The sequence below is a fragment of the Herpailurus yagouaroundi genome, unplaced genomic scaffold (genome assembly GCF_014898765.1).
Source record: "Herpailurus yagouaroundi ecotype Mexico unplaced genomic scaffold, PumYag 161, whole genome shotgun sequence".
Classification (NCBI taxonomy): Eukaryota; Metazoa; Chordata; class Mammalia; order Carnivora; family Felidae; genus Herpailurus; species Herpailurus yagouaroundi.
This window is the reverse complement of record NW_024412402.1, coordinates 13230171-13249052: the sequence shown is the minus strand read 5'-3', so window position 1 is coordinate 13249052 and position 18882 is coordinate 13230171. Positions and strand designations below refer to the sequence as shown.

General features: G+C 47.3%; 1 long non-coding RNA gene across 1 annotated transcript in view; it reads left to right on the top strand.

Moving 5' to 3' along the window:
- LOC121035542 (uncharacterized) overlaps positions 1-4614 on the top strand; it is an 11129-nt gene extending 6515 nt beyond the window's left edge. The window contains exon 4 of the long non-coding RNA XR_005792941.1: positions 4577-4614. This is a non-coding gene — a long non-coding RNA (uncharacterized LOC121035542). The remainder of the gene's footprint in view (positions 1-4576) is intronic.
- Positions 4615-18882: the final 14268 nt, after the last annotated feature.

Sequence of the window (18882 nt, the reverse complement as noted above, 5' to 3'; positions counted from 1 at the left end):
CTTCGCGCACTTTCTGCGCTCGGCGGCCTCGGCGCCACTCGGGCCCCTCCCCCGCGCGGGGATGGGGAAGTCAAGGCAGCGAGCGCCCGCGAGCGTGCGTCCCCTTGGCCCGCCGGCGGGCGCACCGAGTCGTCCTCCCTGCGGCGGTCGAGAGTTGTGTGGGGCTCGCTCGTCTTCCCCGGAGTTAGTTGCCTCCTCCGCAGGGTCGCGTCGAGGTCGCCCTAAACCGGTCTCCTTCCCTGACTGCACAGCCCCCGGTCCTGTCTCGCCGCACGACCACCTCCCCCGGCCCCCCGCCGCATCCCCACCTCGGCGGGAGAGCCCGGAGCCAAAGAAAACGAGCTCTGAGAAGGCAGAACACGGCAGCCGGCAAATTACGGTCCGGATGAACCCGCCCCCATTGTGAAATTCACACGGTTTCTACTACTCTGGGCATCAAAACCTATTTGAAGTGGCCACAGCCCTCCATCTAGCTCAACTGCCCAGGCCCCGAGCACAGTAAATACGCGCCCGCACAGAGGCAGTAAGAGACAGGGACCATCCCAAAAGGGGACAAGCACGCAGTTATACAGTGGTTCCTTGCACACGTGAATGCCTGTGCCTGACACTGGGCCCCCGCACAGCGGCTTGCCTGTGACCCTCCAGGGTGACCAAGCACTGAGCCACCCTACCTACGGTGCTGCCAAACGGGCACAATATGCCAGTTCTCTCAGCCTGCGGCCAACACCTGCCGCAAGCCTCTAAAGCTTGCCACTGGGGGTGGGAGGGGACAGACACTCAAAAGAGGGAGGAGGACACAGGTTACAGCTCAATTCAGCTTAAAGATCCAGACCCTCTTTGAACCAGGAGATACAGTTCCCGCTGTTGGAACTATGGAGGCACACCCAAGGTAAACATGGATTTGCGGGTTCGTAGGAGCAGTCAAGACCTAATCCGCTGTGGCCTCCTCTCTTCCATTTTATATTTCACTGTGCTCAGGTCTCAGATCCTGGGTTTTGATAAGACTAAAGACAGAAGGAGCAAGGCTAAAAGATGGGGCCGCTTCTACGGTCGTCCAGTCCTTGGTTTAGAGGGAGCAGGGGGTGATCGGTTCAGTTCTCCCAAAATGCTCCTTGTTCTCAACAAACCACAGTAGCTTGATTTCTCCACCCTGCCCTAGAGTCCTCTCCAGTTAGCTTAACAGAGGCCCCCTCCCCTGCCAAGTGTCACCCTTCCAAATGAGGGACAGCCTTTCCTCACCTCCTTAAACCCAGCATTCTGCCACCCTCCCCACCCCATGCCAGACTTGCTGGGGACCAGGCCTCAGGTTCTGCGGTCCCCTACCTCTTCCCAGCCCATTTTCTCCCCGAAGCAGGTTCCCCCCCCGAACCCCATCTTTCCGTCCATCTCAATACAATCACAGAACCACCTGGTTCTCCCCACCTAGCAGATCACTTACCCTCTGGGAAAGCCACGGAACCACTGCCAGCTCCCACCCCCAATCTAGACCAGTGATGTCTTGTCAGGACCACCTTACCAGAAGCGGACCACCCTGTGGCCTCCCCGGACCAACAGCAAAGGCACTGCTACCCCCATTTAACCCCCAAGGATAAATGAGCGGAACACCGCTCAAGTCACAACACCGTGCAGATGATTCAATTATTGTTTTTTTTCCACGTACATTTAACGAGAACTTCTCTACAAGAACAAGTGTCAGAGTCCCAGCAGCATGAGGATGGCAGCAGAAAACAGAGACACGGGTCCCTTAAGTGTGGATTTGAAGATAAGGAGCCGCTTTTCCCACACAAAACTGCCGGCTTGAGGCTCAGATGGCAATTTGCAAGGGCCAGCTACTTGCTGATTTTGATTCTGATATGCAACTTGGATGCAGGAAGCCTGGCAAGAATGCTCAAACATGGTTAATGTACTCCTTGAAAGCCCTCCTCTGTGGTCGTTATCTACATTCCAGGCCGTTCTCAGGTGGATAATCGGCAAAGCCAGAGACTGTGTATGCCCCGTAACCACAGGGCACGATGGAAAGCACACTGAATTTTGAGTTAGGAAATCTGCTTTCTAACTTGGAGGACTTGGCCGAATAAATTCCCCAAGCTTCAATTTTCTCACCTACAAAAAAAAAAGGACCTTAATCCGTATCTATCACACAAGACTGCTCAGAGTATCAGATAGAATCACATAGATAAAATAAAATAACTATGGTTGTAAAGGCCGCAGAAAGGAGTATTATGGACGAGTGGCATTAGAGACATGCATTCTAGTCCTGGCTTTGCAACCAAGTGACCATGTGATTTTTGTTCTGGTCATCTCGCCTGTCCGGGCGCTGGTTTCTTCATATGCGACATGAAAAGAGGTTTTGCAGCCCTGATTGTTCCCTGCCCGCTTCAGGACCCCCACCTGAGCGTGAGATGGGAGCAGCCACAGGTGAGGCCACCTACGAGGGGCTGGAGCTGAATTGTGCAATCGAGCCGGGTGTTCTGCCTAGCTTCAAAACCGGATCTGGGTTGTAAACACGCCATCACTTCCTCCATGCCTCCAAAACAACATCAACGTTGGGGTGGGAATGTAGACAGAGGGAGGCAGTACTCTCATCACCCTCTGCCCCAACATGTACGGCCTCGATCTCCATGCTGTGCAGTATCACAAGGAAACTCATCAGGCGTAGGAAGACTAGACTTACGGCTGCGTAACAGAGTCTTGAGCCTGTGGTCAGCCTTTAAGCTGTCCTCCTCTGTCCTGCCCATTCTAGGCCATCCGGAGCTCCGGCTGGAGATAAAGCTAGGCGAAAACCACCCAGAGGTCTTGGCGCCCCACATTTTTATCCAGATGGAGTCACATTTAAAATAGTAACAAGGACAGCCATGAGGAGAAAGGAAAAAAAATCCCGAAAGCCTAACTGAACTTCTTTCTGTTCTCTCTTTCTCCCCTCATCGCCTTCGCAAATACCAGAATCTGTCTGCTCGCCCTCCCCCGCTGCCCCCCGCCTACCCAACTCCTGTCCCTCTTTCCAGCACCTGTACCCAGCATAGGTAGGTTCCAAGCCCTCACACTAAGGTTCTAAGTCCCCCGCAGTCTTTGATACTTCCTCTCTGGTCACATTACTTAACCTCATCTTCCTCTCAAACTATAAGCAGCAGGAGGCCAACAATGGGCTTGTCCTGCTCATGTGTGTTCCCAGTGCCCAGCATAATCCTGGCACATAATGAACGTCCAGTGATACTTACAGAATGAATGCAAATGAATGAGGGGAGGGATGACCCCCCCCCACCTTTGCTTGTGGCGAGGGTTTGGGGTGGTTAAAGAGCCAATGTAGCTGAATCTTAACCTTTTCTTACCACCACCACTCCCCCCACCCCCCCCACCACTTCTTTCTTCCAAAGTTGGCTTCTCTGGGTCACAACCAGACCCCAGAAGTCGCCGAGACAGAAAAGGGACTCTCCCTGCCCAACACTTAGAGTGGTCAACTTTATCCCCTTACCCATCACGTTAGCCAAATAACTATCGTTCATCTCACCATCCAGGGTAAGACAGAAGTACCCCCCTGCTGTTGTCAGAAACTCCTTTCTTTAAGGCAAAGTCCGGGATAATTGATGGAGTTAAAAATACGGTGCACCCAGAACAAGTAACTTAGATTCTCACTCTAGAATAAATTAACTTCAAAGAGGAGGTTCTGGAAATAGGAGTAACTTTTGCAGAGCAGAAGTTTACATTTGCATAGCATTATAACAACATCATCTATCAAATGGCGTCTCCCAGCAACCCGTTGAAGTGGGCCAACGCAGGCATTACTGACATCCCCATTTCACAGATTTTGAGAATAAAGGCTCAGGAAGGAAGATTACATCACTGGCTCAAAGCCACACACTTTGTACGAGTTAGATTCAAACCGAGCCGCTCTGACTTTTTCTGCCACCATCTGATCTCCCGGAGGCAGAGAGAAGAGCCCGTGTCTCAAGTCCAGGGGTGGGCAAGGCCGTGAGAACCAGCACAAAAGACAGAAGGGCTCAGGTCCTCTCCCCTCTCACGGCCCAGCCCTGCTTCAACCCCCCACAGGCAGCTTGTGGCGCTCATTTGCCTTTCTCCCACCTCGGGCCCTCGATTGGGCCACGTGGGGAGTTACCTTATAGTGCTCCCAGGTCAAATCCTGTTTTCTATACTCCTCTAGAAAAAAAATGTAATGAGGGATCTGCTTGTGAATTTTCAAATGGGGTATTTTGTTCCCGTGAAGGAGTGCAGGCTTTAAAGGCTGCCCTCAACCTCTGGGTCCACTTTTACCTAGGGGTCTTGCCTTGATCTCCCCGCAACTCAACTTCTTGAACCTCTGTGACCAAGAAAAGGGTGTGGTGCGAAAACATAGAAAAGGTCATTATTGTTATGTAGACTCCGGGATTAAAAACTCCTGGCAGGTCTGCTGAGGGACCCTGGGAAATTATCTCCTTCTCCATGAACATAGACTGGGACGCCCCTTCCCGGGTTTGGGCAGAATGAGAAGATCTAAAACTGGAGATTCTTTGAAAACCTCTGAAAAATTGCATATCAAAGACTTCTATGTCCTTCCCTTGGAGCCTTTACAATAACTGAGGGGCGCCTGGGTGGCTCAGTCGGTTGAGCGTCCGACTTCTGCTCAGGTCATGCTCTCACGGTCTGTGAGTTCGAGCCCCGTGTTGGGCTCTATGCTGACAGGTTGGAGCCTGGAGCCTGCTTCGGATTCTGTGTCTCCCTTTCTCTCTGCCCCTCCCCCGCCCACCCTCGCTCTGTCTCTTTCTCTCTCTCTCTCTCAAAAATAAACATTAAAAAAAACACTTTAAAAACAAGTAACACTGGGTGGGCATGGCTTTAGGTACTAGAGTGTAAGGAGGCATGGAAAGCCACTTGGACAGACCCAGTTTAAGTGTGTGATGACCCGAATTGCTCTTGGCATTCTCAAGACAAGAAGAGTAGACACCCGTGCTGGCTTTTTTGCCCCCCTTTGTCTAATACATTCCACTCAGACATAGAATCCCCAGAAACCCTCCTCCATTTTCCTGCGCCAGTCAAAAACAGAGATAAAAATGCCCCGCACACCCTGCCATTGTTTACTCTTCACCTAAAAGGTCACTTCTTGATTCTGCCCAGATACTCCCCCAACCACTCCAAAGCCCTACAAATCTTGATATATGCCTCTCTCCTGAGATGTTGATCATATTCTCCCTTCCATTAGACCAACAATCTTAGTGCTATTAGAAAACAAAAGTTCAGGGACACCTGGGTGGCTCAGTCGGTTGAGCATCCAACTTCAGTTCAGGTCATGATCTCACGGTTCGTGAGTTTGAGCCCCATGTGGGGCTCTGTGCTGACAGCTCAGAGCCTGGAGCCTGCTTCGGATGCTGTGTCTCCCTCTCTCTCTAAAGCCCTCCCCCACTCGCACTCTGTCTCTCTCAAAAATAAACATTAAAAAAAAGTTCAACTGAGTAAATTTTAAAGATCTCCTTGGCTTTATCTGATGATTTATGAACCAGGCAGCATCCCATCCAACAGAAAGGAGCTCCAAAGAGCTGTACAAAATAAAAGATATACAGGCAGAGGGGGCAGGAGGAGGAAGTTATTCACAAAAGCAAAGACTGGATTACTTGTGGCAAGGTCACCTTTCTCTAGGGGACAGCAGGGGTCTATCAGGCAGATACCTTAGAAGTGCTGACCAGGTAATTCCAAATTGACTGGTTTAAGAGTCCATTCCTGGAGGAGACTGAAATTATAATTAAGTCTAAATTTGGTGGCATGGGGCTTAGCACAAGTGACTCCATTTGGGGCCTGTTGTCTTGTTTTTTTTTTTTAACCGTACTTACCTCCTTTTCTAACTTATAATTAGGTTTTTCGACCTATCTCCCTGTCTGGCACTTAATAGATTATAATAGGTTACAGAGTGGAAATGAATGGCTGCGGGGGATGGAATGATTACTGCTCTAGGGAGAAGGAATTTCCCCATCCCAGTGGCCACAACAAAGGATACTAAAAAGATAGCTGAGGTTCCTGTCAGCACCAAGTGAGTCAGCCTAGTGAAGAAAAGTGAGTCCTTCCGTTGTGACATACTTTTATGTGTGATCCGGTCATTGCCGACCGCCCGATGATAGGGAAGATAGGGAACAAGTATCTGGAAAGGACCCAGCCACTACCTGCCAGGAGCTTGAAGAAAGTGAAGACGCAGAAACAAAAATAGCAGAAATAATGTGCATATGGTGTTAAATTAAGTAAGGAATTAGACTGAAGTGGCTAATTCAGTCTAAGTTAAATTAGACTGAAGTGGCTCTAATGCTTTGGTGGCCGATGTGAGCAAACTGAGACCTAAGCCTGTAAATACATCAAGTTTAAGAAATCAAAACCTAGGGGCACCTGGGTGGCTCAGCCGGTTAAGCATCTGACTCTTGATTTCGGCTCAAGTCATGATCTCACAGTTTGTGGGTTTGAGTCGGGTTCCACACTATTAGTGCAGAGCCTGCTTGGGGTTCTGTCTCTCTCCCTCTCTCTCTGCCCCTCCCAGCTCATGTTCTCTCTCTCTCTCTCTCTCTCTCTCTCTCAAAATAAACAAATAAACCAAAAACAGAAAAAGAAATCAAAACCTAAGGATAACCCATCATAAATAGCCAACCAGGCTTTAGGCTGGAGCCAATCAACTAATTACCTTTTTTTTTTTTTTCCTTCTGCACCTTCCCTATATAAGTATTTTCCCCGGCTCCCAGGAGCTCTCCTAACCACTTAACGTGTTGGTGCTGCCCAACTTGAGTTAACTTTTGTTCAAATGAACTCTTTTTTTTTTATTTATTTTGAATGTTTATTATTTTTGAGAAAGAGAGAGAGCACAGGCAAGCAGGGGAGAGGCAGAGAAAGAGGGAGACGCAGAATCTGAAGCAGGCTCTGAACCGTCAGCACAGAGCCCGAAGCGGGGTGGGGGGGAGGGGGACTCAAACCCAAGAACCACAAGATCATGACCTGAGCTGAAGTCAGGCACACTTAACTGAGCCACCCGGGGGCCCCCATTTTGGCTCCAAAAACGCTTAAAATCTGTCCTATACCCCGGTTTATCTTTTAGCAACAGAAAAGGCTATGCTTTGAAAAAAAGAAAGATGATCAATGGGTTTGGGGAAGGTGAACTGGGGAAGGGTTTTCACAGAACAAGCCGTTTTGAGCAGGGGAGTTTCAAGCGTGTGTCTTTGGACGTGTGGGGACTGGAGGGGGAGGCTGAAACTGCCTGTTTCCAAGAGGAGCCGGAAGTTATTTTATGCATCTGAAGAGAATGAGGAAAGGCTTCAAGGGCAAAGGGTGGCATCGAGGCAGGGTGTGGGCTCAGATGGGAAGGGTGGTGCCACACACAGGGAGGCTGGGAAGGCCAGGGGCAAGGTGTAGGGAGACCTTGAATGCAGTGCCTCACTGCCTTTTGTCAGCACCATTGCACAGGGTGGTCTGGGGGTGCCGGGCAGGCAGGGAGGCCTGAAGAGTGTCCTTTAATCACCCCTTTCACCAGGACCATGGCACATGCTCCAAACTGTCATTTGGTCCATCTACCTCCTGAGGCACCTGCTTAGCACATATGGGATCTCTCCCAAGGCACTATGGATCCTACTCCTCTCTGCCTCCCATCCCTAAATCCGTCACAATTGAAATTCTGGGTGGTGTCATCAGCTGAATTAACACCTGTTATAATGATCATTCCCACCAGACTCGAGACTGCAAGCGCTTTTAATGAGGCCCCGCATAAAAAATTTTCTCTGAACCCTTAAACAAATTATATTAAATCCTCCACACCAACTACGTTATTGAAATGGTGATTAGCATTTGGATCATACCAACAGATCTGCTCAGAGGCAAACACCTTCTCATTTGGGGTTTGACACAATGCAAGAGTTAGAAAACTGCCTGACCACCTAAACCTGAGCGCTAAGTGAAAAATCCTCTCTCTTTCAGTGGGTTTTTAAACAAGAACTCCAATGCTAAATTAGCAGTGGATTTTTTTTTTGTATGAATTTTCTTTGCATTCGAACATTATGTAAATGAAAACCCCAACGAAGTGCAAATTAAGACTATTCTTAATTCTAAAAGGCTGCTATTCTCTGATAATGACGCCATGGAATACCTCACAGTCTGCCAAGCACAGTGTGTGGTTTCTGCCCCCCCCCCACCTGCCTTAGTCACCTGCCAGCAGGGGGACACCCACTGTGTCCCTTTTTCCCTGCCCACTGAAGTCAGATCTGACCCTACACCTCTCCTCCTTAGGATTTTATCGTGCCGGGATCATTTTATCGCATAAAGGTAACAAGAGGTCGATGCGCGCTTAACCCGCTTTGGCGAGCAGCGTGGGCAGACGTAAGGCATTGGTTTGGACATTCGGGAAAGAGCTCACCTGGCTTTAAATCCCAGCTCTTACACCAACCGGCTGGATCATCTCAGGCACCTTCTCAGAACCTAATTTTCTTCCCTTATAAATGAATTGCCAACCTTGGCAGGTTTAAAGGATTAAATGGGTTGGGCTCAAACCCTGAACAAAAGACTTGTCACTAAATGAGGGCTATGGTTATTGTGAAGAATTCAGGTCAGGTATCGTTGCCAAATGAATCTGGGCCTTCGGCAATTGTCAGTGTTTTATTCGGGGTTCTGTGTGTCCCTTCGACCTCACCCCCAGGTGACACGTTGCTCTAAAGCAAGTCTCTGATCCGGCTCTCTCACATGCACGCAGGTTCTTAGCCAACACAGACAACACACACACCCAGGTGGTCAGGCCCTGCTCTCTGGCTTCTCTCTCTCTCTGGCTTCTTCTTCTTTTCCTGCAGGAAAATCAGGGCCCCAGGAAAACGCAGCAGTGTTCTGAGGCCAGGGAGTCTACCAAACTCTTGGGCCACATCGGGCAACAGAGTTGCTCTTTAAGCAGAGGTACAAAAGACCAGACATCCCCCGGGCTGGAGTTAGCATGCCATTTGGATGCTGGATTCTTCTAGCTTGTCCGTGCAAGCCCATTCCAGCCAACCACCTTTCCGATACAGCACTGATTTCATCAGCGAAAAACTATTTCTGATATGCTAATTAGCGCATCATCTGATTCAGATTTAAATAATGATATTGCAAGTTCTTGGCGGAGGGAGCCTTCTCTGGAAGCGTGAATTCCTGCCCCGGGGCGGCGGTGAGGGGGGGTGGGGGGCTCAAAGTGCTGATCACAGAGCACGGATTCTTGACTGGGACCCTTCAAATGTTAACTATATGTCCCCCACCATGGATTAAAGTTAGTTTATATACATGTACATGACGCTGTTTATGTTGAAGTATTTAAAAGTCAGTTACAGACAATATAGCGACTACGAGTAAGGAAAAGCTTCCAGCATCCATGGAACAGGAGAGCGATGTGAACGATTGTGATTTTATAAGAAATACATATTTGGTCTTCATCCCATTTCTGGCACACAGCTCCTAAAACCCTTGGAATTTCCGAAGAGATAGGAGCAGTAAATGTGTCTTTTGTAATGCATAACAAACCCCGTTCAAGCACCCCAAGAGTTCATGTTAATGAGATGACTTTTGGAAAGCCCCTAGGTAACCTAAGGACAGGACAGGGCTGGTTGCCGGGGGAACCATCCATCTAAAGTTACAGGGTTGGAACTCTCAGTCCCAACCAGTGTGGGCCTGAAGATCAAATCAATCCCCAATGGCTAATGATTTAATTAATCATGCCTATTTAATGAAGCTTCCATGAAAACCCAAAAGAATGGGGTTCGGCAGCTTCCAAGTCGGTGAACACATGGAGATCTGGATGCACCCAGAGAGGACAAGGAAGTTCCACACCCTTCCCCCATACTTCGCCCAACTCGTCTCTTCCATCTACCTGTTCCTGAATGGCATCCTTTTGTAATAAACCGGTAACCTAGTAAGTGCAACGTGTTCCTGAGTTCCGTGAGCCAGTTAAGCAAATCTGAGGAGGGGGATGTGGGGACCTGCAATCTACAGCTGCTGGTCAGAAGCACAGGTGCTACAAACTAGACTTTTCGATTTGCATCTGAGGTTGGGGGTAGGGCTGTCTGAACCCTTGACCTGTGGAATCTGCTGCTGTCGCTCAGGAGATTGTGTTTGGACTGAATTAAACTCCATTGAACCACCGGGCATCACAGAATTGCTCGATGTGTGGAAAACCCACATAATCTGTGTGTCGTAGCAGTGTGTAGTGTGAAGTAACATATATGAGGAGTGTTTCTCCTCTAGAACTAAAGATCCTCCTTCAAGGGCTACAGTCAGGCCTGTAATTTACTAAAGGTACTTCAGCCTAGACAATGAAATACCACTGTGTTAGTTTCAGAGCACCCTAAGGCAGTCATTTGCCCTAATCAGAAATTCATGCTAAAGGAAGGGGGGAGGGGAGGTGTCAGTTCGCATCCTAATCAGAAAGCCCATCCTGGGAGGTAGCTGTTACAAATGTTTCAGTTATTCTAATCTCAATCCATACAAGTGATTTTTTTCTCTCTCTCTTTTTTTTTTTTTTACTAATCACACACACAAAATGTTAAAAATGGATTTTCATTAGTGCCTTGCTAATTAGCTTAATGAGCATTAAAAATAGACTCTCCTGGGGCACCTGGGTGGCTCAGGTCCAACTTTGGCTCCGGTCATGATCTCACGGTTCAAGAGTCTGAGCCCTGCGTCGGACCCTGTGCTGTCAGCTCGGAGCCTGGAGCCCGCTTCAGGTTCCGTCTCCCTCTCTCTCTGCCCCTTCCCCGCTCATTCTCTCTCTCCTCTCTCAGAAATAAACACTTAAAAAAAATTTTTTTAAAGGGGCTAACGTTAGTGAATTCAGAAGTATTCAAGAAAATGGCTTGTCACACATATTTTATAGACACACCCATCCATCGCATGAACAGGCGAACAGGTGTAGGGATACAAGTCCTCTCGCCCCAGAGACAGCAACAGAATCGTGTTCTGTAAATGGTCCTGTGTGCTTGCGTCTTGGGGATTCTCGTTGCCTGTTTACAGACCATAAGTTTAACTGAACGTTGCCGCCGGAATGTTGTCTCTGCACCTAGCAAAGCACATTCAAGTAAAGTATGGTGAGCTCTCCTAAAAAAGAGAGAGACTTAATCTGCCCTGTTTCTAATAAATGATCAATAAATGCCTGCATGCATGGGAGAATCCATCGGGAGGTTTGCTGTCATTAAAATCTGGCAATGAGGGAACTGGCAGGGTGTTAGTTTCCTTGGGCCACCTTAACAAAATACCACAGACTGGGCAGCTTCAACAACAGAAATGTATTTTCTCACAGATCTGGAGACTGGAAGTCCAAGATCAAGGGGCAGCAAGGTTGGTTTCTTCTGAGGCCTCTCTCGTTGGCTGGCAGATGGCTGCCTTCTCACTGTGTCCTCACATGGCCATCCCTCTGTGCATGGCCACCCCTGGAGTTTCTTCCTCTTCTTATAAGGACACCAGACATATTAGATGAGGGCTCGCCCTAAAGGCCTTATTTGAATGTAACCATCTCTTTAAAAACCTTGTCTCCAAATATGGTCACATTCCTAAGGGACGGGGAGCTGGGACTTTAATATATAAATTTGCAGGGGGGCACAATTCAGCCCATAACAGGAAGTAACTAACCTGTATACCTGCTCTACCTTGGCAGCTACCCTTTTCTATTAAAAAGAACTGATGATGAGGCAGAACCGAACTGACTGAGGTCAGTTTTAACGTGTGGCTATAGAGTGGTCTGAAAACTAGGGTGAGGTTGGGAACAGCGGGTCACACGATGTTCTCATGAGTTGTGATAAAACGTCAGCTGCAGGCCACGGAGACCCAAAACGATGCCCTTACGCAGACAGCTGAGCTCTCACCTTAGATGGTGTGCCAGCCTTGCTCTTGCAAAGTTGTCAGGAGTTCAGGCTTCTTCTGTGTTGTGGCCCTGCCATCCTAGGGGACCTCCTTCATGTGGTCCACGATGGCTCACAGGCAGAGGCTCATTCCCGACAGTGGGAGGGAGAAAAGGCACAAAGCCGAAGTGCACACATCGCTTCTGCTCACACCCCCTTTGCCAGAGCTTGGTCATGGGGCCACACCTACCTGCAAGGGACGTCAGGAGGTAGGGGCACTGTTGGAACATCTGGAGGCCCACCTAGAAATCAGAGGTTCTCTTCGCCGAGAAGAGGGCTGAGAATCCCCGGCCAACCTCCAGTACTGATGCTCTGGTTCTAAAAACATTGAAATACTTGCATATCCATTGGCAAAGGGTCACTGTTCTAGCCTCTGAGCACCGCCCCCAACCTCCACTGTCCCAGTCCCCATGGACTTCCCCTAGGATCCAGTAAATAAAAGATCGATTAATGCTTGGTCCGCCACGGGCCCTCCAGATCCTGCCCAATGGCCTGTGTCTTCTCTTCTGAGAAGTCACTGCCCTTGTCTTACTGATTTTTTAAATATTTCAAATATATCTGGCGAGAGCAATGTCTGGAAATCATATTTTATGAAAAAGTTGAACAACTAGGGATATTTAACCTAAAATGGAGGTTTGGCAGGAACAGCTCAACCATCATCTTTAAATGTTTATAATAACAACCACTACCTTTAAACATTCTTTAGTGTCTATCATGTGCCAAGACCTGAACTGGGCTCGGTGCTTTATATGTACTTTCTCGGATTCTCAGAGCAATCCTGTAGGGTGGAAATTATTTTCATTTCACCGACCAAGGCACTGAAGATCAGAGACATCGAGTTGCTTGTGGAAGACATAAAACCAGGGTCAACAATTAAACCCCTGGATGTCTGGCTCCAAAGTGGGAAGCTTTCTCCCCGGTGCTATGCTGCCTCCTCTGTGAAACAGGAAGTGAACATATTCACACGCCTCCATAGTAGAGCAAGACTAAGACATTACAGGAGAGCTGGGAAAGTTAAGTTCAAATTTAAAAAGAACTTCTAAGAGTCGAGCTATTCAAAAATGAAATGTATTGATGGGTTGATAGTAAATTTTTAACAGAAATGTAAAGAACCGAGAATAGCCAAAGCACTCTTGAGAAAGAACAAATTTGAAGGGCTTATACCACAGGATTTCAAGACTTTCGGTACAGCTATGGTAATTAAGACAATGTAGTGTTGGCATAAATAGAAAAAAATAGGGGTGCCTGGGTGGCTCAGTCGGTTGAGCGTCCGACTTCGGCTCAGGTCACGATCTCACGGTCCGTGAGTTCGAGCCCCGCGTCGGGCTCTGGGCTGATGGCTCAGAGCCTGGAGCCTGCTTCCGATTCTGTGTCTCCCTCTCTCTGCCCCTCCCCCATTCATGCTCTGTCTCTCTCTGTCCCAAAAATAAATAAACGTTAAAAAAAAAAACTTTAAAAAAAAATAGAAAAAAATAGAGAATCGAGAACTAGAATCACATATATAAACTGAGATGATTTTTGACAAAGGCACCAATGAAATTCAGTGGAGAAGAGGAAGTCATTTTTAAGTGGTACTTGTATAATTGATATCTTATATGGAATTAATGAACCTCAGCCCCTACTTCCCATCACACACAGAAATTAATTTGAGATGGGTCATAAACCTAAACGTAAAGGCTGAACTATAAACTTTCTAGAAGAAAACACAGGAGAATATATTTGCAAAGATTGGCACGGACAAAGATGTCTTAGAATACAAAAAATATATAGCAATAAGAGAAAAAATGATTTAATGTACCTCATTACAATTACATTTTCTGATTATCGAAATAATTGTTAGTAAAAAAGAATAGGCAAGGCACACGCTGGGGGAAATACACATCTCTGACAAAGGACTCAAAAACAATAAAGAACTACAAATCCATAATGGTACAACCACTTTGGAAAACTGGCATTTTCTTACAAGGAGTCACCTATTTTGTGATCTAGGAATTCCAAAAGAAATGAAATCTTATGTCTACAAACAGCAGTATGGGAATGTTCACTGTGGTGTTATTTCTAAAAGCCAGAATTTGGAAACCATGCCCATGTTCAGCTGTAGCAGAATGGATACACAAATGGAGGTAATTTAATTCATATAGTGGGATACTGACCAGCAGTGAATACTATTAATACACACAGCAACATAGATGAATCTCAAAAATATTACATTATGTGGGGGAAAAAAGCCAGACAGGAGTACACGCACTGCATAATTCTACTTATGGGAAGTCCAGGAAAGGCGAAATTAATCTGTGGGAATAGAAATCAGAATCAGGTCTCCCTGGGGGAGAAGGGAGGCAGGATGGTTAACTGGAAAGGATCATGGGGAAATTTTCTGTGTGATGGCAATTTTCTGCATTTTGATCAAGCCATTGGACACACAGGTATATTTGTCAAAATGTCTCAAACTGCATACTTAAGGTCTGTGCGTTTTACTGTATGTAATTATACCTCAGTTGAAAAATAAATTTAAAGTTAAAAAGGACAGAATTAGTTGCCTCTCCCAGGATTGTGCTCCTTGGCATTGGAGGTATTCAAGCTACGTTAAATGCTTGTTGGAAATATGGCGGAGGGCTCAGATGTGAGAGTTCAGATTAAGTCATTACAGAAAAGAAAACATAAACTCAGGTTTCGAGACCCTGATGTACACGGTATTGAACTAATCATCTATTTCAGAAAAGGCAGTATGTGTCTTCACCTTCCACTTTCGGGCACTCAATGTGGGTAAAGAAATTTGTGTTCCTAAAATGCTGAAAACATCTTTCAATGTTTGCATGACTTTCTTTTCTGAAATTCTTCCTATATCTCGCCTTATCTCAACTTCCCTCCTGACACCCAAGCCTTTAGCCATTCTATGTTCCTGTACCTTAGAACATGCAGTGTTTGCACATTTCCTTTGTTAAACAACCTCCCCTCCTCCACTTACTGTCAACTTCTGACCCTCTTTGAAGATTCTCTACAGAAGTGAACCACACCGAGAAGACTTCTCTACAAACGCTACTCCCTGCCCTTTGAGTTCTCCGCCCATCTTAGACTTAGCTGCAACGTTGCTTTTACCCTAGGCTAGATGATGCCAACGTTCCCTCCAGCTCAAAGATTTTAGCTCTTGGAACATGGATTCCAGACTCGAAGACTGAAGAGAAATAGGCAAGCCTTCAATAATAGCATCTTCATCAGGTTCTACGTGAGGGAGATCGAATGAAAGAAAGAATCATGGGGCAACTGAACATAGCTGATCCCTGAACAACGAAGGGGCTAGGGATGCTGACACCCTGTGCAGTAAAAACTCTGTGTGCTCCTTCCAGCTCCCCCAAAACTTAACTACTAATAGCCTACTGTTGACCGGAAGGAAGACTTACAGATAACTCAGTCGATTAACACGTATTTTGTATGTTATGTGTATTCTGTACTGTGTTCTTCCAGTAAACCAAGCTAGAGAAAAGAAAAATGTTATTAAGATAATGATAAGGAAAATACATTTACAGTACTGTACTGTATTTAAAAAAATCATGTTTAAATAAACATTTTAAAAAAACTAAAGAAAAAGGGGGGGGCGCCTGGGTGGCTCAGTCGGTTAAGCATCTGACTTCAACTCAGGTCATGATCCCAAGGTTTGTGAGTTCAAGACCCACCTAGGGTTCTCTGCTGTCAGCGTGGAGCCTGCTTTAGATCCTCTGCCTCCCTCCCTTCGCCCCTCCCCCGCTTGCATGCACTCTTTCCGAAAAATAAACATCAAAATATTTTTTAAAAATTAAAAACATGTTTAAGAGGACACGCATTGTTCAAACTCATGTCGTTCAAGAGTCAACTGTACAATACTTTAAATTGGGTCAGAAATTGGGGCACCTGGGTGGCTCAGTTGGTTAAGTGGCCAACATTGGCTCAGGTCGTGATTTCATGGTTCATGAGTTCAAGCCCCAGGTCAGGCTCTGAGCTTGGAGACCACTTCAGATTCTGTCTCCCTCTCTCTCTCTCTGCCCCTCCCCTGCTCGTTCTCTGTCTCTCTCAAAAATAAATAATAAAACATTTTTTTTAATTAAAAAATAATCGAATTAGGTCAGAAGCTACAGTATCAGCTGACTAGTAAGAGGTAGCTGAGACTGTGGAACTTGGGTAAAGCTGGAAACAGGCAGCTTTGGGGCTGGATACAAAAGGACTAAGCTCCATGGTTGCATGAGAATGGGTCTCTGTGCACGTGCTGGGCATGGGGGTTTGAAAGGAAAGGATTAATAAAAAACTCGAGGCTAAATACAGAAGCTAATATTTATGGAGTACTTTCTCTGGTGCCAGATTCTATCCTGAATACTGTGTTTCCATTAATCTTATTTAATCCTCATTATAAGTCTCTGCAGAGAGGTTAAGTGCTGTGCCCGAGATTTTGCAGCCAGTAAGTCAGAGAACCAGGTCTCATTTCCGGGTCTCTTTGACTCCGAAATCTGTACTCTTCCTCACCGGGCTCTAACTGTACCCCGGAAAGAAATTGCCCAAGTCCTCTTACCCTGTCTCTTGTTCCAGGAACCTCAACCGATCCAAACTGACAATCTCCTTCCCCGTTATTTTTTAGGTTATCTGAAAAGAAGTGTCTACAGCGTTCCCAAGTAACCTGGTCTGGGGTCTCTCACATCTTTATCCAGGGTGCTCATCTCTGTCTTTAATCTGAGTCCCCTCTTCTCTTTTTTTTTTTTTTTTAATTTTTTTTTCAACGTTTTTTATTTATTTTTGGGACAGAGAGAGACAGAGCATGGACGGGGGAGGGGCAGAGAGAGAGGGAGACACAGAATCGGAAACAGGCTCCAGGCTCCGAGCCATCAGCCCAGAGCCCGACGCGGGGCTCGAACTCACGGACCGCGAGATCGTGACCTGGCTGAAGTCGGACGCTTAACCGACTGTGCCACCCAGACGCCCCTGAGTCCCCTCTTCTCTTGTCTTATCATCAGCACATGAGCTTGAGGCTCCAGTTATAATTTCAGTGGAAGAAGGGGGATGCGGAAACTGCTGGGGCGTCTGAATTCTGCCAGGTTTCCCTACCAGCGTGGTCTAGAACCACATAAAGGTGGCCGATGAAGGGACACGACGAGTCAAAAAGAAAACGCGTATCAAGGAGACTGCGAAATGGATTCCTTCTCACTAAGGTGTAAGCACAGGAGACCATGGAGTCTATCGTTACCTGAAACTGTGGTCTAGCCAAGGAGAACGCAAGGCACCACGTCAAGTAGTGGAAACCGTAGCAATGTGACGCGGAGGTTTTGCAAGAGTCTTCTCCTCTTGGTCACTTTTGTCTAAATAAACTCAAAACCGTGTCAGATAGACTCAGCCCTTGCTGGGAACCCATTTCTCCATCCTCTCTTCTTCCTCCTCAGTAGCGCATGTGACTGTATGACAGAGTAATCTTTGCTTTCGAAAACCGTGCCCTGAGAACCCAGGATACAGGTCCCGCTTGCTCAAGAGCCTGACCTCAGTCCTCAGAGCTGCAACCCCAAATGACTCAGACCACTGAGCTGGTGAGTGGGAGGTTTTAAAGCTACGGTTTCAAGAGCTAGTTGCAGTCGCAGGCAGAGCACACGTTGAAAGCCACGTCACTAACTTAGCAGCAATTAGGTTTTTCTTTTCGTCTCCCCATTTTTTCAGCCAGGTGTAAGAACTGAGACTAGAGCAGATGATTTTTACAGCGACGAGAGCAGAGAGAAACCAGCAACGCACAGAGTGTTAACCCAAGAGCCCAAGGCTGAGTAAGACGCAGTGGGACATCCTCGTCGAGGTGAGCTGGATAAGAACACACACGAGTAAACGAGTAAAGGATGAGCCGTGTGTGTGTGCAACCCCTGCGTCAAGTGGTTTCTCAGGAAGGATGAAGAAAGGAAATTGAACTGAGCCAACATGTTGACACTTTATCTCACCGGACAGCTTAAACAAACACGCTAGTTCCAACATCTCTTTTGGTTGCCTGTGCAGCAACCACACGTACTTTGCACAAGGCTAGAAACGGGAGCCAGAGTTTCTGGCTGTTGCTTAAACTTGTAACCTTTCCAAGCTTACCTCAGGGCAAGGTATCTACTGAGCAGACCGGCAGTGAAATTTCCCAAGGAAGCCTTTGGCTTGAACAACAAACGGGGCCACCCCAGAGGTTGGTTCGAGGTGCGAATGCCACGCTAGCCTTGAGCTGGGGGTGGAGGGGGACCTTCAGCACTCTGCACTCCACGGTGCCCGCCGATTAAGGAAGAACACCAAAGGAGACCAAAGCTGTAGGCTGGTCCCACTTGGGTCCGAGGCCATTTTGGACTGACACGACTGGAAGGAGGATAGAGACTAGTTACTTAGGCTGTTTCAGGGACCTACACTTGGGCAGGCTTGGAAATTCAGTTTTCTCAAGGCACGTACACTGATGTGGGCCATCATCAACTTCTTGGATGTTGTCCTTTTGCCTTTCAGACAGTCCCCACCCCCTTTTCACCCTGTCCTGTGCTCCCACATGCTGGCAGATTCAACAGAATCCTTGACCCTCTGGCTTTGGGTTGGCTTTGAGGCACTGAAAGGAGATCACAGTGTAGCAAAGAAAGGCAGTCGGGGGGGGGGGGGGTTATTCCCCCCAGTCTCTTACTTTCCAGGTGGCTGTGGGTTAGCCACGTTGCTCTGATGAAGGCCCAGCGTGGGTGGGCAGTCCTTTTCCATACAGCTCCCCTCCCTGGGTTCCAGGAACTGCTTTTTTATGTACCTTCAAGGAGACAAGAGGAGGTCTAAGGGTTTCCTGCTGTGATGAATGCAGAACACCGCACTATTCCTTGCAGATTTTCCACACTTTGTAAATCGTAGCTTTATCAAACTCTCCTTAAAATATCTCAGAACACTTGTGATATTCCATCAACCTGACTTTCAATCAACATCCGTCAACTGACAGCATGGAAATTACGATGAGAATAACTGTCCCTAAGGGAAGCGTATATGCTGCCTATGGTTTTATCCTCTGGCTTCATTAGCTTGG